Genomic DNA, 22,888 nt, shown 5'->3' on the forward strand with positions numbered 1-22,888 from the left:
AAACATAAATAGAGCGTCCAACTCTATTTATCAACTGCGAACTAAATTTGTTTAATCATAAGATAACTTGCATTTATGCCTTCTGTGAATCCACATGATGATCACATAAATACATATAATATGATTAAATGGACTTTAATCAAAATATTAATGCAATTAAGATATTTGAATAAAATACCTCATTTATTTTATTAATCAGAAAAATTATTTATTACAATTAAATAAACACATATGCTTTTAAAGGGCATATTTTCCCAACAATCTCCCACTAGCTCTCAAAGCATATTTGGCATCTCACGCATGCCCATTGATGTGGTCATAATTTATCTATTATTTTAATGCTTCCATAACTTAATTTTATGTTAAATTATATTTTATTATATTAATTTTTATCTTAATTTTTTATATTTTGTCATTGTAGGAATATTGGGAATATTCATGAGAAAAGAAGCTTAAAGAGGAAATAAATTGGAGTATAATGGAAATAAAGTGGAAGCAAGAGGGAAAGAAATAAAAAGCCAAATCAATGATGATTGAATTTAATCATCATGCATGCAACACGTGGGGGAAGCATTGAATATTTGGTTGACAAATATGGCAGCAAGTGGGGGAGCATTAAAGAATTAATTTGCAAATTGGCCAATTAAACTTTACAAGTCAAGTTGATAGGCTTAAAAGGTGGCTAGAATTGTTTTGTTTTAAAAATCCTTTTGATTTAAGGACTCGTGGGCTGGATTTGTTTTGTTTTGAAATCCTTTTCATTTAAGGATTTGGAAGAAGCCACAATATTATAAAAGGGAAAAAAAGGCAGCCGCACAAGGGAATAGAAGCCAAGAGAAAAGAAATAATAGAGCAGCAGCCGGAAGTCTTGAACAAAACCGAGAGCAGCAGGAATAATTTGGAGCAGGAGGAAGACGCATTAATTCTTGAGTTTTTTCTTAATTTGATGCCTTTTTCTGTTTTCAAGAAATTAGGTTTCGGTGAACCTAAAGCAATAACTGTTACCCTACAATTGGCAGATAGATCTATAAAGTACCCAAGAGGCATAGTTGAGGATGTGCATGTAAAAGTTGACAAGTTTATATTTCCTGCATATTTTATTGTCTTGGATATGGCTGAAGATATAGAGTTACCTCTCATTCTAGGCCGACCATTCTTAGCTACAAGAAGAGCTTTGATTGATATTCAGGAAGGAAAATTGATTTTAAGAGTTCAAAATGAGCAAGCCATTTTCAATGTGTACACACCTATCAAGTATCCAACTGAACTCAAAGAATGTTTCCAAGAAGACACCATGAATATAAAAATGGCCAAACCATTTAAGGATGAGCATCTATCTGACCCTCCTGACATTTATATAATACATAAGCAGTTTATTAATGAATATGCATCACCTCATTTTCGTAGGAAGAGACCTAATTGCAAGAAACTTGGGCAAGGTCCATCCAGATCATCTCTTTCCATCCACGAGCCTCCTTGAACCATCTCTTCAAAGACAGTCAAGCTAATGACTATAAATTAAGCGCTTCTTGGGAGGCAACCCAAGCTTTCTAAACTTTATTATTGTCATTTTTATCTTTCCTTATTTTTCTTTTCTTTTACTTATTTTGTTTTGTTTTAGGACTTTGCACAAGTTTGGGGGTCGATGAACATCAACTTTCCACATGCCTTTCAACGACTCAGCTACAACTTTACATCTTCAAGTGCAAAACTGGGGGAGTTTCTCTTTTCCTTTTCTTTTTCTTTACATTGAGGACAATGTTTATTTTAAGTTTGGGGGTGGGAATATTTGTTTTCATTTTTTTTCCAAAAAAAAAATTTAATGCCTATGATGAGTATATGATTGAAAATGAATATGGTTCTTAGAAATGGATGAATATTGTCTTAGTTTATACTTGATTCTTGTGTTAGTTTCGTCTTGATTGTGATTCTTTAAATACCTTGCGCACTTATATCGATTCTTTCAGAATTTTAACTTGAGATTTGAGATTGATACAGCCTAAGTTGAGAATTTTAGATTGAGTAAATGACTGTTTGCCTCGACTCTACAGTACTTAAGTTTACCCAGGCACTATAGTCAGAAATAACTACCTATAACCCTTAAGAGTGAAGATATCCTTGAGTAATTTGGGCCTATGTACCACCAATATGTAGAGGATAATCTACCATGAGAAGAATGATGCCTTAAGGGATAGAGTGAAAGCTCCTGACTATGGACAAAGAAATGAAAAGAAAAAAAAAAGCATGTGCTTTAAGAAAAATCAAAAGAAAATGCTAATTTATGCCTGTGAAAAAAAAAAGATCAAGATGATGAGGTTAGTTTGACCTACTCTGTTTATTATTCAATACAAGGGCTGTTGATGTTGAAGATCTTGAGAATGAGTTTTGATTGAATTGATTCACACAACACAGGAATCCAATATAAGATGAGGCTGGCCATTGAATTAAAGTTAGAACTTTGCTAATATTTTTAATTTTCTTTGAGCTATATACTTTATGCAATCTTTGAGGCATTTTTTTTATGATGTTTGTGGTTATCATCACTAGAAACCCTCACGAGACTATAACTTGTCCACTAGGGCCGCCTAGGGGTTTAAAGGCTTGTTGCATACGCTAAATGCAATCGCGATCACCTACGAAAGTGGTTTAGTTAGAATTTTCTTTTCGTAGTTTTTATTTTAGTTTTAGCTCGAGGACTAGCAAAATGTTAAGTTTGGGGGTATTTGATGTGGTCATAATTTATCTATTATTTTAATGCTTCCATAACTTAATTTTATGTTAAATTATATTTTATTATATTAATTTTTATCTTAATTTTTTATATTTTGTCATTGTAGGAATATTGGGAATATTCATGAGAAAAGAAGCTTAAAGAGGAAATAAATTGGAGTATAATGGAAATAAAGTGGAAGCAAGAGGGAAAGAAATAAAAAGCCAAATCAATGATGATTGAATTTAATCATCATGCATGCAACACGTGGGGGAAGCATTGAATATTTGGTTGACAAATATGGCAGCAAGTGGGGGAGCATTAAAGAATTAATTTGCAAATTGGCCAATTAAACTTTACAAGTCAAGTTGATAGGCTTAAAAGGTGGCTAGAATTGTTTTGTTTTAAAAATCCTTTTGATTTAAGGACTCGTGGGCTGGATTTGTTTTGTTTTGAAATCCTTTTCATTTAAGGATTTGGAAGAAGCCACAACATTATAAAAGGGAAAAAAAGGCAGCCGCACAAGGGAATAGAAGCCAAGAGAAAAGAAATAATAGAGCAGCAGCCGGAAGTCTTGAACAAAACCGAGAGCAGCAGGAATAATTTGGAGCAGGAGGAAGACGCATTAATTCTTGATTTTTTTCTTTCTCTCTTCTCTATTATCTTGCTTGAATGTTTCCAATTAAATTAATGGATTGTCTTTATATTCCCATGAATTAATTTATTTACTAGGGCTACAATGCAGCCTAACTATGAAAATTTAATTCCATAAATTTATGTTATTTTTAATTTATTATTCCATGGTTGAGTGTTCATTATTGTGCTTAATGTTTTTAAATATCTGGCAAATATTTGAATGATTTGAGGATACATAATGAGACCGAGAGGAGAATTATGTATTTTTTGCTCTATGTAATGGATGCCATGAATTGAACGAAAGACAGAGATGTGCCAACGTGATTCGTGCAGTTTTTCTAAGAATTTCCATGGAGCTTAATGAATCTTTGCATATTTAAATTCACATAGAGATATAGTGGGTTAATTTGTGAAGGTATTTTTAATATTACTCTAGAGAGGATATTGAATGGATTAGGAAAATTCACTGTCAACGTGGGTAGTAAATTTTAATAGCATAGATGGAGGATTAAATTGGATTGGTTATAGTGAAATCGGATGTCCTAGTGTCTTAATCTCTTGGTGATTTCTATTACTGCCTGCGTCTTTATTTAATTTTTAATTATTTTATTTTATTTTATTTTAATATAAATTCGATTATTCGATTGTTCAAATAAATTTCAGTAACTAATAGGATATACAATCTCTATGGGACGATACTCTACTCTTCATTATATTACTTGTGCCGACTAGTACACTTGCTAATTTACGCATCACCCATGAATTCTAAGTGCAAGTTAAAAGGTTTCCCATGTATGGCCTTAGTAAAAGGATCTGCCAAGTTTTGCTGTGACGCAGTCTGAGTAACCTCCACATCACCTCTCTACACTATATCCCTTATAAGATGATACTTCCTCTCAATATGTTTTTGTTTCTTGTGGTTCTTTGGTTCCTTAAATTGAGTTACCGCACCACTATTATTGCAAAATAGTTTAAGGGGTGCAGTTACAGCAGGTACCACCTCAAGATCTTGTAGGAAGTTATGAAGCCATACAGCTTCTTTTGCAGCTTCGAATGTAGCCACATATTCAGCTTCAGTTGTGGAGTCTGCGATACCAGATTGTTTCACACTCCTCCAACTAATAGCTCCACTTCCCAATGTAAACACATAACCGGAAGTTGATTTTCTGGAATCCTTATATGACATAAAGTCAGAATCAGTATAACCCACTAGAATGAGTTCATCACCAAAATACACAAGCATATAATTTTTTATTCTTTTCAGATACTTCATTATATACTTGACCGCAGTCCAGTATTCAAGTCCAGGATTAGATTGATATCTACTAACTATCCCCACCGCAAAACAGATGTCTGGCCGAGTGCAAAGCATGGCATAAATGAGAATTCCTACAGCTTCTGCATAGGGAACTCGTCTCATTCTCTCTATCTCTTCAGATGTTTTAGGTGATTGATCATTAGAGAGTGTAATTCCATGTCTGAATGGTATTAAACCAGTCTTGGAATTTTCCATGCTAAATCTAGCCAATATCTTATCGATATAGACCGCTTGAGACAAGGCTAAAGTTTCATTCTTCCAGTCTTGTAGTAATTTGATACCAAGAATATAACTTGCCTTTCCCAGGTCTTTCATATCAAATTATTTTGCTAACCAACTCTTTATTGTAGTCAATACTCCTATATCATTTCCAATTAGGAGAATATCGTCTACATAAAGAACTAGGAAGGCTACAGATTTTTCTTGAATTTTTTTGTACACACATGGTTCATCAATGTTTTGAATGAATCCAAACAACTTAATCCCTTGATCAAATCTGATGTTCCACGACCGGGATGCTTGCTTCAATCCATAAATTGATCTCTTCAACTTACATACCATGTGTTCTTGGCCTTTTTGTATGAATCTATCTGGCTGCTGCATGTAGATGTCTTCTTCAAGATGCTCATTAAGAAATGCAGTCTTGACATCTATTTGCCAAATTTCATAATCTAGCACTGCAATAATGGAGAGCGGAATCCTGATGGATTTAAGCATAGCAACCAGAGAAAAAGTTTCCTCATAATCGATTCCCTCTTTCTGAGTAAACCATTTGGTTACTAATCTTGTTTTAAATGTTTTCATCCTTCCATCTTATTATCTTTTTCTCTTGTAGATTCACTTGCACCTTATAGGTTTTACCCCATTTGGTGCCTCTACAAGTTCCCAGACTTTATTGGAATACATAGATTCCATTTCTTGATTCATGACCTTTTTCCAAATTCAACATCTCTGTCTATTAGAGCTTCGTTGTGGGATCTTGTACATGTTCATCTGAGATCGCCGTATGGGTTTCTCCCAATAACATGTATCTCGCTGGTAACCTAGTTACCCTCCCACTATGACGAGGTTCTAAAAGTGATTGTTGTTCATGGAAAATCCTGTGTTGATCACCTGGTTGTTGCTATTCTTCATGTTCAATAACAGGTGTTGAAAGCTAAGCATCAACCTGATCTCCTTTTTATTCTCTAGTTTTACCTTACTTTTAGGTAATAAGTTATTATATAGTCTTCCTCAAAGAAAGTAAAGAATATGTTTATAAATACATTCCTATCTTAAGGACTATAATTCAGACTTCCCTTATTCCTTTAAGATACTTAAAACATGCAAGCTTCTGAACACGAATCCATCTTTTCTACCTCTGATTCTATTATAAATACTAGTAAACTTCAAATATGAATATGTCTCAAATTATGTTTGTGACTTTTTCATAATTTCTTAGAGTAGTAAGCACCGAGGTAGATGAAACTAAGTTAAAAAAACTTTGCAGTTTTAAACACCAGTATCTTGAATAAAAAAGGTAAATGATAAACCACTTAGTATATATCTTGTCTTATCCAAAAGAATCTTGTTTCTCCATTTAATTATATTATTGTATCATAGTGTTAATTATATGTGGGAGTTTATCCCATTTGACAACCAAATGGAGCTTGAATTCTCCAGAGAGATATTCTTTGTTTCAATCATATCAAAGTTCTTTTATGTTCATGTCTAATTGTTTCTGTCTTATCCATGTACCCTTTTGAATTTCAAAAGTAATGGAACCATGACGCATTCAGACAAACATAAATGAAATGAATATTCATCAACAAGAGTGATAGAATACTCATAACCTCTTATAACATGTAAACTGATTAGTCTGTATATATTTGTATGCATTAAATCATCCAATACAATGTTATGCTTTTATCTCAAAAAGAACAGCTTCGTCATATTACTTTTCTAAATAAGATTCATAGAATTACAATGATCAATCTTAATAGGCCAACAAGCATATCATTAATCATTTTTTTTTAAATCTTATTAGCGCGCGCTTGCTGGCAGCATGTGCTGCTGGACGTTGTGCGTACGCCGTGCACCGCTGGTTGCCGCTGAAATTTCCGGCCTTTGTTGCTTCGATCTGAAATCCGTGATTATACTCCAATGACTTACAAATTTCCTACGCCAATTTTGGCTTACAAAATTTCTATTACAGTAAAATAAATCAAGAGGGAAACATGGTGATAAAAAACCACCCCTCTTGTTACAGATCCAAATAAAAAATACAGCAGAAAATCTAACCATGAATTAAGACAAACCATAACCATGCTTTATTCATATATTAAACCAATAATATATATTTGAATAAATTGCGCCACTCTAATATATAAATATCAAGATTGATTTCATACAAAATTCTTATATATTGATATGAGATGGCTTTGATATTAATTGTTGGAGAAAAATCAATTTTTAAAATTTTATAGTAACTTTTAGGATCGCTCTCATGCAATATATAAGAATTTGTAATCTAGAAATCGTACCTTGAAAATCCGATTTGGCTTTTTCCGCTGAAGTGATTTGGGCTCTCAGATCACGATTCGTCGCCACCACTCCTTTTAGATCACGATCCGTCACCAAATAATCTTCCAGCTTATGACTCAAGTTTGATCTGCACTTGACGTGTGGGTGCCTTTATCACCACTAAAGCAACTAGCACGAGAAAAATTTTCTCTCAATAATAGAGAGAAAAAATTTTTTCTCTAATTTGCATAAAGTGGTTGCTCTATTTCTTTTGGGAGAAAATAAATCATTTTATATTTCTATCTAGTGGAAACCCTAGGCTCTATTTTTTATATTATTTAATTCTATTAAATCAAGTTTAATTTAAATTAAAAATAATAAACCAAAAGTAACGTTACTTCTTTCTTGTCATAGGGCCCACTTTGTAAAACAACACAAGACCCCTTAAACACAATACATTACATGGAGCCTCCCACTAAATAATATATTTAGGCTTTTAACACAAATAACTAGTTATCTTGCTTATTAATCCAGTAGTGGCATAGTCAATTAAATGAGCTAACCCGGGGATCATTTGGAAATATACAATAGTGACTACAATAATTAGGCATGTAATTAAACTAGCCCAATTATTTAATTCCAAATCTACTCCACTAAAAGATTGGAACTGACCTCCATAATTGTATGCTCGAATAATAATTCGTCCCAAGCCACATTGATTTATTCACTGCACAATCCTTTGTACCACATCATTAATTAAATCAATATCTCAACTATCCAATCAATTTAATTACATCTTGTTCCTTGATTCTTACTGGTTTTCTCTAATGATCATTTTCAACATACTAAATATGTTGACACACTCTGGCCAGAGAATTCTATGATCAAGTGCCGAAAACCCATCAAGAGATGTGTTGTACAAATTCTATATTGTCAATCTATAACTCCAATACTCATAATTGCTCCCACCAAGATACCGGGTAATCTTGACTACAAGTATGTGTTGTGCCCATTGGTAACTGAAATGGAATAATAACTACAATCATGAAATCATAATTAACTCAATATTAAGATTACAGTAAAATCAATGCCTATGAGATTTAATAAGTCTGACAGTCATTTCAAGGTTAATTAAATCTCATATGTGATCCAGCTCAATGTAGTCAAACTACATCAGTAAATTCATATATGATTAAGAAAAATCATTCAATGAATTTACTACAGTCTAAACATAAATAGAGCATCTAACTCTATTTATCAACTACGAACTAAATTTGTTTAATCATAAGATAAGTTGTATTTATGTCTTCTGTGAATCCACATAGTGATCACATAAATACATATAATATGATTAAATAGACTTTAATCAAAATATTAATATAATTAAGATATTTGAATAAAATACCTCATTTATTTTATTACAATTAAATAAACACATATGCTTTTAAAGAGTATATTTTCCTAACATCTAGAATCTTACGCACATACAAACGGTTGGCACAGTAGGTCTATTGGCCTTCAATGTTTCAATCAGTTCAGGAGTATGTAAGTAGATGTGAAACCTGCCAGAGGACAAAACCTAGAACTCTTAAACCAGTAGGACTCCTTCAACCGTTACCAATCCCTTGCCAGGTATGGGACAACATAACGTTGGAGTTTATTGAAGGTCTGCCAAGTTCCCAAGGGAAAAACACGATCCTGGTTGTGGTAGATAGACTCAGTAAATTTGCTCACTTCATGTCTTTATCTCATCCATTCTCGGCAAAAACAGTAATGGACAAATTCATTAATGGGTTATTAAACTTCATGGCATGCCCAAATCCATAATCAGCGATCGGGATCCAATATTCATAAGTAAGTTTTGGCAAGAATTTTTTAATATGTCAGGCACCCAATTGAAAATGAGCTCGGCATATCACCCCTAAACCGACGGGCAAACAGAGGTGATCAATCGATGTTTGGAACAATATTTGAGGAGCTTTGTTCATTAATGGCCGTGGAAGTGGCATTCATATTTGCCCTGGGTAGAATTTTGGTATAACACCACCTATCATTTGTCAACCGGCATGACTCTTTTCCAAGCTCTATACAGCAGACCACCTTCAACTGTGCCAATGTATCACGTTGGATCTTCACCAGTGCATGAAGTTGATCAAGCCTTAATGTCACATGATAAATTGTTGCTTCAATTGAAAAGAAATTTAGCAACAGCGGCAAATCAAATGAAGCAAACGATCGAAAAAAATTCACAAGAAATTGAGTTCTAGGAATGTGATATGGCATTTTTTAAGCTTTAGTCTCATCGCCAGTCCTCTGTTTTTAAGCTTGCCCATCAAAAGTTAGCCAGTAAGTTCTTTGGACCGTATCAAATTCTCCACAAGGTCGGTGTCATAGCTTATAAATTACAATTGCCAGAGGCGGCACGAATTCAGCCAGTGTTCCACATGTCACTATTAAAGAAGGTTGTGGGAGACTAGCCTAGTAACATAATCGATCTGCCACCTATCAATGATGACGGGGTGATAATTTTGGAACCTAACTCTATTATTATAGTCGTTGGCTGAAAAGAGGAGGCAAGTTTATAGAACATAGCTTAATTCGTTGGAAATGGTTGCCACTTCAAGAAGCAACATAGGAGGACACGGCTTTGATCAAACAACAGTTTCCTCACATGACCCTTGAGGACAAGGGTCCTCTTCAAGGAGGGGGTATTGATAAAGAACCACGAAGATCAATGAGAGTACCCAACCCTAACTACAAGTAAGAGGGTTATGCTTGAGCTACTACGTAACCCATGCAAGCCATGCATGGCACATACAAGACATGTTTCACATGAAGTTTGTGTGTGGATGCTTACTAGAGCAATAACGGTTGGTTTACCACGTCAAGTGATCATTGCAGATTGAGTGGGGAATCAAATCTTGGTTGTTACATTTTATTTGAATTATGTTTCGAGTTTATAGTTAGGCTGATATTTTCCTTTATTTATTTTTTTACTTGATTTGAGCTTGTTACGCTTGTTGTTACAAATAAGTTCTAGTACTGAAATAAAAGTCATTCAAAAATTATCTCAAATATTTGTTTGTGGTCGTTCTCACCAAAAGTAGAACAATTATATTACTCGCAATTGTTAGCAAGCATCTGATTAGGACCTTATCACATGCTTTAAAATCATTGTTTGAGCAGCTGGTGATAATTTTAACAAGGTTTAGAAAAGGGGTTGTATTCTTACAACTATTGCTTAGACACTTTACAGACATTAAACATAAAATATCTCCACTTTGGTTCTTCAACTCCTATATTCTACTTTGGACTTAAAGCCCAACAACATGTTGCTAGATGAGGACATGGTTGCACATTTGAGTGTTTTTTCATTTCAATGCTCATAGGTGAAAATGAGTTTGCACAAACGCAAAACTTTTTGACGTTTGCTAAATGGCACCAGGTTAGTTCCACATCTAATATTTCATCTCATCTTAAATCTTCTTCACTATTATTATTTTTTATATCATATGTAGAGTACTGGGATAAAAGGAAAAGTATCCTGGAAGGGGGACGTTTATAGCTGTGGTGTTATGTCAATGGAAACATATACTAGGAGAAAGCCGACAGATGAAACTTTCGCGGGAGAAATGAATTTGAAGCATTGGGTTACTGACTTAATGCAAAGTGTGTGTGTACACACCCCAATATTAATTTAAAAAATACAAATCTATATTCAAAAAATTAACCATCTTTCCACAAAATTCTACCAAAAAATATATATATCTTTTAAGTTTTTATTACAAAATTCATACAAATCCTAAAATCTATTATCATTTTCTTCTTATTATATTATTTATATTGCCATTACTCAAAATTCTTATAATTTTCTTTAAAATAATAATTTTCAATAAAAATTTAAAAATATAAATTTTGAAATGAGATGGGTGCAAAAATGTTATTAAAATAATATTTTTATTTAAGTGTTTAACTAATTTTTTACTTGAAACAAAAAAAATATTTAATTTGTCTTTGAATACTTAGGTAATTCCCCCCCCCCCCCCAAAAATAAAGAGTTTTATGAGGAATTTTGAGGGGTATAGATATATCTACTCTAAAGGATAACACCAAGGCCCCTGCTAAACAGAAGAACCAAGCCCAATTGGAGACCCAATCATGATACATGGTCCCCAAATGGAAAATTCTATGATGCCGTGATTAAAATTATGGTATTGTTGTTGCAATAAATATAAATTTTATAAATTACATATAAGAATAGTAAACGAAGGATAAAGTAAATAAATTAATATGTTTCACCTATAAGTTTATGTTTTATTTAGCAATAATGCATCATTTCACTACTCTTATGTTAATTTACTTGTTTTTACCTTCTATTTATAGATCTCATGTTTTATTTACTTAATTTGTGTTTTATTTTACATTTAATGTTGATTTACAAGTTTTATGATAAATCTGTAAGTTTATGTTTAATTTACCAATATGACACCATTTTACCAATCCTATGTTAATTTATTTGTTTTACATTCTATTTATAGCTCTTATGTTTTATTTACTTAATTTATGATTTATTTACATTTAATGTTAATTTACAAGTTTTATGTTATATTAATAAGTTTATATTTTATTTACTAATGATATATTGATATAGAGTAAGAAATTGATGAAATCCTAATTAGATTGAAATTTATAATATTTAGAAATATTTTAATTAATTTGTATTATAGTTTATTTTAATTTCCTATTTAGAGTTTCATTGTTTAGGCGTTGCTTATTTGAGTTGTATTTCTAATTCAGGTATAAATCGTATTAAAATAAGTTTTCTAGTTAAATTAGGATAAGTCTCAGTTTGTATAAATAATTATCTTTTATAACTTTTGATTTGGATTATTTGTTATTTGATTATTTTCTTGGAATAAACTATAGATTTGAGTTCAATAATTTTTTCAGATTTCAAATCTCTTTGTGAGTATTTGAGTTTAGTTATTCTCAGTAATCTGTGGAATCAACGAGTCTTGGCCTGTAAATTCACGATGAATCAATGTGAATTTAGTTTGTTTTTTTTATTTCAGTATTCTTTATAATCAATGAAATATTTTGAACATTAAACTTCCACTGCATCATATATTAATTTACCACTCCTACGTTAATTTATTATTTAACCTTTCATTTACAAGTCTTATATATGTTCTATTTACATCATTTATATTTTATATTATACTTAATGTTGATTTACATGTTTTATATTATATCTATAAGTTTTTATTTTATTTACCAATAATACATCAATTTACCACTTTTATGTTGATTTACTTGTTTTACTTTCTATTTATAAGTGTTATGTTTCATTTCCACAATTTATGTTTTATTTTCTTCTTAATATTGATTTATAAGTTTTGGTTTTGTTTATCAATAATACACCAATTTAGTACTCCTATGTTAATTTACTTAGTGCCTGTTTGATATGCCTTATTTAAGAGCCATAAGTGCTTATTTAATCATATAAGCACTTTTAAAAAATTTTTATGGTGTTTGGTTATTTTTTTAGTAGAGCTTTTTTTAGCTTAAATAAGCTAATTTACCTCTACTAGCAAAAGCCCAAAATTTGAGCTTTTGGGAGTAGAGGTTATAGAGCTTTCCTAAAAATATATAATATAAAAAATATCATACAATTTAATGGTTCAAAAGTACTTTTTTTATTAACAACCAAACACCCAATGACTTTTTGTCCAAAAGCTCTATTGGTATAAGCTCTACTACTATAAGCTCTACTGTTATAAGCTCTATTTAATAAGTTGTACCAAACGGAGCCTTATTTTACCTTCCATTGACAAGTTATATGTTCCATTTACATAATTTATATTTTTTTACTATTAATGTAGATTTATAAGTTTTATGTTAAATTTACATGTCTTATGTTTTATTTACACAATTTATGTTTAATTACGGTATTGATATCGTGATTTTAATCACGGCATTGTAGAATAACCCAGTCACAAATTTGATTTGAATTATGCTGATTTTTCACAATCTTTTTATCATAAATGTATTTATATGAATAAGAATCTTATTAATTAAAAAAAAACACTCCATACATTACAAGCTCATATCAATGTTGAATCCAGAAAAAAGCATTTGCCGTCTATCCATAAGCTCCTAAGAAGGGGGGGGGGGGGGGGGGGGAGTCAAAGCTACATCGTCTTTCACCACTCATGCCGCATATGAAAAAACCAATAAAACAGAATTTAAAGAACTTACAAGTGCACCACTTCGAGCAGGACATAAGTATTATTGATAAACAAGAAGACCAAGATTCTCCTAATCCACGAGATCAATGGCGCATATACAACAAATACAAATATACAATCTCTGAACAAATGAAAGATTTGATTCATGAAAATCATATAACCAAGCTCTCTCCATATGCAGTCATTGCTTGCCTAAACAACGAGTGATAATAGTAAATATTGTACAATCGTTTATTTACTGCATATATACGAGGATCCTTTAATATTCAATTGTGAAAAATGATAAAGAGTCCTCAAAGTGATACAATAGTGATAAAAATAATAATAATAAAAAATCGAGTGATGTAGTAGTGTCAATTCAAAGTGTTTTTCTAATCTCTTTAGTTCAAATATGAGTATTACTCTCAATTCTTAGCCAAGACCCTCCACCCTTCTGTATAATAACAACTCTTTGTAACAAGTTTCCTCGTCAAATACCGCATAAAAAACTCTACGGTCCGAATCCTCAACTACTTATCACATTGAAAATTTCGAAATTCTAATTTAGTACGCCGGAGTCACCATGAAGTAGTCGGTTACTCTGCTTGCAGAGCAAGGAAGCCCCCATCTGCTGATATCTTACCTGGTACTATTCTTCGAATCTTATTTAATTTGCTATCTTCTTACAATAGTCCTTATTAAATTCTACATTAATTGGAAGATGGGGGTTACAAATTGGAAGTCTACATTAATTGGGGGACTTCTTAGTTTACTTTTATTATTATTTTTTAAAATAGATTATAGGAATTTTATTTTAATAAAATACTTGTCACACATGGAGCGGAAGCAAATCAAAATAAAAAATGAATATGGATACTACTATGACTAGTTATAGGAGCATAACCCTTCCCTGCAAATAAGACTGTGTTCCACACGTTACGTTGAAGATAGTTTATTATAGAGTACATTGAAGATACTTCTTTACATAGTAGAATAATAATGTGGGATGAACAGTGCACGAATAATATTGGGTGAACAGTACTAATAGTACTAATAGCAATGAAGAAGAGTTAACAGCATCTGCCACAACTAGTCATGGAGTTTTTATTTTTATACTCATCTCAATCTATTGTTAGGCATCGTTTGTTGATTGGTTTCTCAGGAGGATTTCATGGAGTCTTTATGTTTTTTATTCATGTCAATCTATTATCAAACATTGTTTGTTGATTGGTCTGTTTGGGAAAATGGGTTTGTTGATCGGTCATTTTGGGAGAGTGGGCTATTATTTGCACCAGTGAATGGATTTTACGTAAAGTTTGCAGACAGGAAAATAAATGGTGCTCGTTAAGCAAGTTCGACTAAATTGAGGGAATCTCTTTTTACTTTATTTTAGTTATTTTTTATTATTTACATGTAAATAAATTAATTAAATAATAATTCACCTACATTTAAAAAATAAAAATAAATCTAAAAAGTACAAAATTCGACGTCAACTAGTTAATTATGAATGAAAAAATATTTTATTTGCATCATTTGTCTACGTTTTCCCATGAAATTTTAGATGTCCTTAAAGAAATGACTGAAGAAGTGTCCCAAGTTTTAAAAGAAGGGTACCATCCATTCTTGAACTGACCATTGAGTGTAATTATAGAAGTTAAAGACAGAGCAACCATGATTGATATGTATTCGTATGTTAAAGTGAAAAAGATTACTCTTGAAGATAATTTAGCTGAAACAATATCTGGGGAATGACACAAAAGGCTTGGTAATCGTTTCGCTCATACAAGAAGTTATCTTCGAGAAGTGCCATGCACCAAAGAAAGCAAGATGAAGATGAAAGTATGGTGAAATGGTTCCTATTAAGTTTTGAGAAAATTGATGAGAAAGTCGACATTAATTTGGAGTTGGATATGCATGATGCATTACTCCTTCGTCAGAAGTTTAATTATTCTAAAAACCTTGTTGGGGAGCATTTTTTCAAGAATCAAGGACTAATAAACTTTAAAAGGAAAAAAAGAAAAAAAATTAACCTTGACGAGTTTCATCCAAGGCATGAAAGTAAATGAAAACCTGCAGGCTCCTTATATTTGAACTCTGACCAGGTCACAGACAGCTAATAGGCATGCACATATGGGCTCCTAGAAGAAGAGAAGGCCTGGCATGAGAGAGAAGAGGCTGTCAGCTTAGCCAAGGAGACTGCCTGGCTGTCTACAGCAGCTTTAATTGATGATGGTGAAACCTAGCTAGCAATATTGGAAGCCGCAGGCAAGTCATCCCTGGCTACCAAATAGTATTCTTATCTTCATGTAAGACCTCCCTTCTTGATGATCACACGACGTAATATTCTTTTAATTAATTAGGCAACGATATGATACTTAATTTTGGGATTGCTCATGGTAGTTTGATGCTTAATTTACTTGTTGAAGAAAAGAAGGGCTACCATGAAAGAAGAGAGGCTGTCAAGTTAGCCAAGGAGACTGCCTGGTACCCACCCGAGGGTTTAAATATTCAACGTTTTGAAACCACTTAGGAGAGATCAGGCAAGTCATCCTTGGCTACCAAACTAGCACTCTTTTCTTCATGTTAGACCTCTCTTCCTCTAATATTATTGATGCACCACTGGAATGCTGTTTCTATGTTTTCCACTGTCTATTTATAGCCTATATCTCAGTAGTGAGTTTAATTTTTCATTATTTTTGCCACTAAGGCCATATATAGCCTCCAGTGACATGGACGGACCCAGCTTAGGAGGGGCTTCACCTCCTTCTAAGCCATTATTTTTTCTTTTAAATGTACCCCAAGTTCTTTTTGAAAAAGTTAAATAAAAATAATTTGCATACATTTGTTATGTGAAAAAATATTTGTACTATAGTGATAAGAATGCTATTTAGTGGTTTTTGAAACTTGGTTCAAATCTCAATAGCTATACAATTTTTTTTTTTAGATATTTGGTGGATATTATTTAGATAAATGATACTTTTACAAATGTGATCACAGTGAAGTCTATAATTTGAAATAAATAATTTATTATTGTTATTTTTTAAAATTTAAGAGAAAATAATAAAATTTAAGTTTTTGAGACTTTAAACGTACTCAAGTGAACAATAAAAAGAATAATAGGTGCCCAAATAAATTAAAATTTTTGAACTAAACTCCCCTTAATTAAAGTGTTTGAATCCGCCGCTGCTCAATGATACACTCTCTTTACAACTGCGGAGATTCCTATTCTCCTTCTATTATTGAGTAGGTGAAAATTACCTTTTTCACAAATATGGGTAGATTGGATCGGTTTCCCAACTCCTCAATTATTAATTAGTAACTAGTGAAGAAGTTTGGATTGCGCCACAATTACACTGATTTAGATTAATCCCAGTAGATTTCTGATTGTAAAACTATTAACTAAACAGGTCTTTTTCTTTTTAATATAAATTTTTCTTCCACTCATCATGTGCACAATTCAGCTGGACGCATAATGGAATATATTCCCTTAAGCTGCAGTGACCCATGCAACTGATGCAAGCAATTGATCACTTTGTTTCTTTATCTCCATTTGAGGACGGAATATCCAAATCCCTAGAAGCTCTCAATATTCCAATATCATGCACATTTGCCACACAACTTTTGTCTGATATTAAGCTCCTCCAATCGAAAGGATCGATCTAAATTCTGTCAAAGCCAAAGGCTGCACAGTTGCATGGATAATTATGACACTCGGTTAATTTTTACAATAATCGCAACCAATGATCGAGTACCAAGCTTTTGTGCAAGGACTGTCAGACTGATCACAATCAGAAAGAAGTTGTTTTCATGCACACATATTGACAAGTTTCCTAAATCAAGCTACAGTCACAGTTTCCAAGCAGACAGAGGCCAACTATAACAAGAAGCAAATTGTTTATGCAATGATATATATCTTCGATATAACTCTCATGCAGGGTGTCTATTAGTTCGGTTGATAAAATCTCGAGTTAATGTGTCAAGTACAAGTTTAGAATCCCACTCATCACGTACATGAGTGTAGAAGAATTAATTCAACTACCAATAACGCTATTCTCAAAGAAAAAGAGTACCGAATGGATGCACGCATATGGAGTGCGCTTCTCTGACCCTTCAAAATCCTTTGAAAATGAGATGATTTTGACCTCACCGGAAAGGAAAGAAGAACGAAATCAAGAAAAGATATGTCTACCAGGAAGTTAATTGATATTTACATATTTGGTGTCGAGGGTTTGCTCAGAAAACCATTGATGAAGTGTCCAAGTCCTTCTCCCCGACACATTTTCTATTTTACTCTTCACAGGCAAAATGCACGTACATGATTCCAAATTCTAAAAGCAACACCTATTATGTCCACCACTTAAGATGCCCCCTCTATTGAATAAATAAAGTCGGCGCCTGTGTCACTGAAAAAGGTAAAATAAAGTTTGGATCAAACTAATTTTATTACTATAAAGGGATATAATTCAGTAGAGTTACTGTTAAAAAATTATTGTTTTCACTTAATTATATTTAGTGCAAGTAATATAGAAGTAAAGTATACACTAATTATATTAATAATATTTAATGTATAGGCATTGATAACAAAGATAGAAATAGTTTTTAAAAACTAATACATTGTTATGAATTTATTAAAATAAATGTGGATGTTCATAACATATATCTCTTCGTCTCCCCACTATCTTCGACTAGCAACCTTTGATTTCTCTATAACTCTCACTTTCTTATAAGAAATTATGATCTATAATGTTTCGATTAATTTTATAGAGTGGTTATGTAACTATAAAAGAAGAGTTGATCTCTTTGTTTTGTACACATTTTTTGAATGAATAAAATCACTCTATAATATATTGCTCTCTTATTTTACTCTTTATCTTGTGTTGCTGGCTAATAGCTTTCTAACACGTTATCAGCACGAGACTCTGTTCAGGTACTAATTCTTTTGTTTCTCATATATAGCACTTTTAATTATTATATAACTATAATTGTTCATCACTAATAACATGTAATATTAGCTATTATTGTCATGCTTGTATTTGCAATAACATTGACCTCTCAAAGTCGCATGTATATTACTTGTCTTCATTATATCTCTTGAAATATGCATAAATTGATGGTACAAGATGATATATAATGATTATAGAACTTTGTTATTATATTAGCATGAGTGATTATATGACATCTAATATTTACTTGTTAATAATGAATCAATTATTTATCTTTGTTTATATCGTTTTATAGCTTTTTGAAAATGTTAAATCTCGCAAAACTTGAATTTGTGACACTTGATATCTCTGGCAATAATTATCTATCATGGGTCTTGGATACTGAAATCCACCTTAATGCAATGAATCTTGGAGATACTATTAAAGAAAATAATGATACATCAACTCAAGACCGCACCAAGGCAATGATTGTTTTTTTTTTTTTTTTTTTTTGCTACCATCTTCATGAACAATTGAAAAGTGAGTATCTTATGGTCAAAGAACCATATGTCCTTTGAGAATGTCCTAATGAAATATTTAATCACTAAAAAACTATTATACTTCCAAAAGCTCATTATGATTAGATGCACTTACGATTACAAGATTTTAAATCTGTTAGTCAATACAATTCTACATTATTCAAAATTGTTTCTTAATTAAAATTATGTAGAGTGGAGATTAGTGATGCAGATTTGTTGGAAAAGACATTTTCTACTTTACATGCTTCGAATTTACTCCTTCAACAACAATATCAAGAACGGAGATTTAGAAAGTATTCTGAATTAATCTCATGTCTTTTAATGATTGAAAAAAATAATGAACTTTTGTTGAGAAACCATCAGTCTCATCTGACTGTATATGTACCTATCCCTGAAGTGAATGGTATTTCAACCAATAATTGTAGTGCTAATCGAGGTCATGGCCAAGGTCGTGGTTACAAAAATAATCAAGGTCATGGTGGCTATAATAAGAAATATCGATCAAACCACTCAAAATGGTATAACAGTAATAAGAAGCAAGAAAAAGATCCACAAAAGAAATCTTCAAAGTATCATGAAAATGTTTGCTTCAGATGTGGTATGAAAGGACACTAGTCTCGTGTTTGTCATACACCAAAATATTTAGTTGATCTTTATTAAGCATCCAAAAAGGCAAAAGGGAAAGAAATTGAGACAAATTTCATAGATCATAAAAATCCAATTGATATAACTCATTTGGATGTTTTAGATTTTTTTGAAGATCCAAATGGTAAAATTGACCATTTAATTGGTGATGGACATGTGAAGACTGATTAAAAGTGCTACACTTTGAATTATTTTATTTTTAAAGTTTGGTGTGTTTAAATTCTAAAATAAGTACTAATGTGTATGAAGTTTGGTGTGTTTATTTACAATTATGGTGTGTTTAAGTTGCAAGATTGTTTATTATTTTGAGCGTTTTATGAAAATTTGGTATGTAACTTTTATATTTCTTTAATAAAACATTTTCTATAATGTTTTCTTTATACTACCTTAATATTCTTTATATTCAATTGACTTATTTTATATCCATGTGTGAGGATATACAATGAATTTGAACAATCACTTGGTGAATAATGAAGATGGATGTTTGGTGGATAGTACGACAACACGCATAATTCTACGATATAAAAAGTATTTTCATAATTCAATATTAGCTAAGGCTAATGTTACTACAATATCTGGTTCTGCTAATCTAATTGAAGGCTTCAAAAGAGCTAATATTATGTTACCAAATGGTGCAAAATGACAAATAAATGATGATTTATACTCCAGCAGATCCAGCAGAAATCTGCTCAGTTTCAAGGATATTCATCAAAACGGATACCACATTAAAACATCTAGTGAATGTAATTCTGAATTTGTTTGCATTACTTCAACTATTTCATGCCAGAAGCATGTATTGGAAAAACTACCTTTCTTTTATTCTAGGTTGTATCATACAATTATAAGAGCAATAAAAATAAGTCTTACAATGAACCAAAAGTTCTCTGATCCTAAGATTTTTAAATTTTGGCATGATCGACTTGGGCGTCCTAGATCAATCATGATGCGTCGTATTATATAAAATTCACCTAGACATTAATTAAAGAACCATAAGATTCTTTTGCCAACTGAAAGTCCATGTGCTGCTTGTTCTCAAGGTAAATTAATAATTCAGTCATCTCCAATGAAAGTAAGTCTTGAATCTCCTAAATTTAAAAAAAAAAATCCAAGGGGATATATGTGGCCCTATAAATCCAAGTTGTGGACCGTTTCTTTATTTCTTAATCTTAATAGATGAATCAACTAGATGGTCACATGTCTCTTTACTTTCTAGTCGTGGTGTTGCATTTGCTAGATTTTTTGCTCAAATTATTAGATTAAAAGCACAATTTCCTGATTTTCCTATTAAAAAAATTAGACTTGATAATGTTAGTGAATTTACATCTAAATCTTTTAATGATTATTGCATGTTAATTGGACTTGATGTTAAGCATTCTATCGCACACACTCATGCGCAAAATGGTTTAGCTGAATCTTTGATTAAATGTTTACAATTAATTGCAAGACCATTAATTCTTAAATCAAATTTGCCTTTTTTATGTTGGGGACATGCAATACTATATGTTGCATCATTATTTCACATTCGACCAGGTTCTTATTATACATATTCAACTTCACAACTTGTTTTTAGCCAATAGCTAGATATTTCTCATTTGAACATTTTTAGATGTGTTGTTTATGTCTCAGTTGCTCCCCTAAAAAAAATAAAATAAAATGGGTTTGCAATGAAAACTTAGAATTTATGTTGGCTTCGATTCTTCATCAATAATTAGGTATCTTGAACCTTTAACTGAAGATATTTTTACTGCACAATTTGCATATTGTCATTTTGATGAGCAAGCTTTTCCGTCATTAGGGGGAGAAAAGACAAAAACAAATTAACAATGAGAAATTACATTGCATGCATCATCATTATCTCATCTTGATCCTCATACAAATCAAAGTGAACTTGAAGTTCAAAGGATCAAAGGATCATTAATTTGCAAAATATTAATCAAATTCCTGATCCATTTACTGATTCAAGAAAAATAATAGAATCACATATTCCAGCTGAAAATGCCCCAACACGTGTTGAGATCCCTGAAAGATAACACGACAGAACTAATGAAGATAAAGTACATCTAAAGCATGGAAGGCCAATTGGCTTAAAAGATAAAATTCTCTGGAAGAGGAAAACACAAGAAAAGTTACAAAATAAAATTAGCACTCCTGAAGAGTCATTGCCTACTAATCAAATAATAAAGATTGATCAGTCAAATAATATTTGTCTCATTGATCCAGAAGAAGAAAATTTGCCAACAACTGAAGAAGTATCAATTTCTCCTGAAAAGAAAAAAAACAATGAAATTACGATTGGTTTTGTTGGTACAGAAAAATCTTGGGATCGAAATAAAAATATTATTGATGATATTTTTCATTCATTGTTTCTCTTAATATTACAAATGATGATGAGGATCATGATCCAAAAACTGTGGAAGAATGTCGACATAGAAATGACTGCCCAAAGTGGAAAGATGTTATTCAAGCAGAGCTAAATTCATTTCCTAAATGTAAAGTATTTGGACCAGTAGTCCTAACACATGACGATATTAAACCTATTGGTTATAAGTGGGTATTTGTTAGAAAATGAAATGAGAGAAATGAAATTGTGAGATATAAAGTAAGGTTAGCAGCACATGGTTTTTTTCAAAGACCTGGCATTGATTATGAGGAGACATATTCTCTTGTTATGGATGCAATTACATTTCGATTTCTAGTTAGTCTTGTAGCCTCTGAAGGGCTTGATATGCGTCTTATGGATGTTCTGACTACTCATCTGTATGGTTCTATTGATACAAATATTTAGATGAAAATCCCTGGAGGATTTAATATGCCAGAAGCAAACAAATTTAAAGCTCGTAGTTTATATTCTTTGAAACTGCAACGATTCTTGTATGGATTAAAAAAATTTGCGTGTATGTGGTACACTTGTCTAAGCAATTATGTATTGAAAGAAGGATATGTAAATAATCCAATTTTTCCTTATGTTTTTATTAAAAAATCTGAAATTGGATTTGCAATAGTTGCAGTATAGGTTGATGATTTAAATCTCATTGGAACTCCTGAAGAGCTTTCAAAAATAGTTTTTTGTTTGAAAATGAGTTTGAAATGAAAGATCTTGGAAAAACAAAATTTATGTCTTGACTTACAAATTGAGTATTTGCCAAGTGAAATACTCTTACATCAATCAACATACACTAAAAAAGTTTTAAAGCATTTTTATATGGACAAAGCTTATGCATTAAGTACTCCAATGGTGGTACGATCACTTGATATGAAAAATGATTCATTTCGTTCTAAAGAAGATGGTGAAGCAATTCTTGGTCCTGAAGTACTATATTTAAGTGCAATTGGTGCACTCATGTATCTTGCAAATTGTACTCGACTTGATATTGCATTTTTAGTTAATT

At 31.8% G+C, this 22,888-nt stretch overlaps 1 non-coding gene across 1 annotated transcript; it reads right to left on the reverse strand.

Annotated features, from left to right (window-relative positions):
* Positions 1-15,826: 15,826 nt before the first annotated feature.
* Positions 15,827-15,981, reverse strand: MIR169L (microRNA MIR169l). The gene has a single exon (NR_161513.1). It is a non-coding gene; the product is annotated as a microRNA MIR169l (primary transcript).
* Between the last annotated feature and the right edge of the window lie 6,907 nt (positions 15,982-22,888).

The sequence above is a fragment of the Citrus sinensis genome, chromosome 2 (assembly GCF_022201045.2).
Source record: "Citrus sinensis cultivar Valencia sweet orange chromosome 2, DVS_A1.0, whole genome shotgun sequence".
In the NCBI taxonomy this organism is placed as follows: Eukaryota; Viridiplantae; Streptophyta; class Magnoliopsida; order Sapindales; family Rutaceae; genus Citrus; species Citrus sinensis.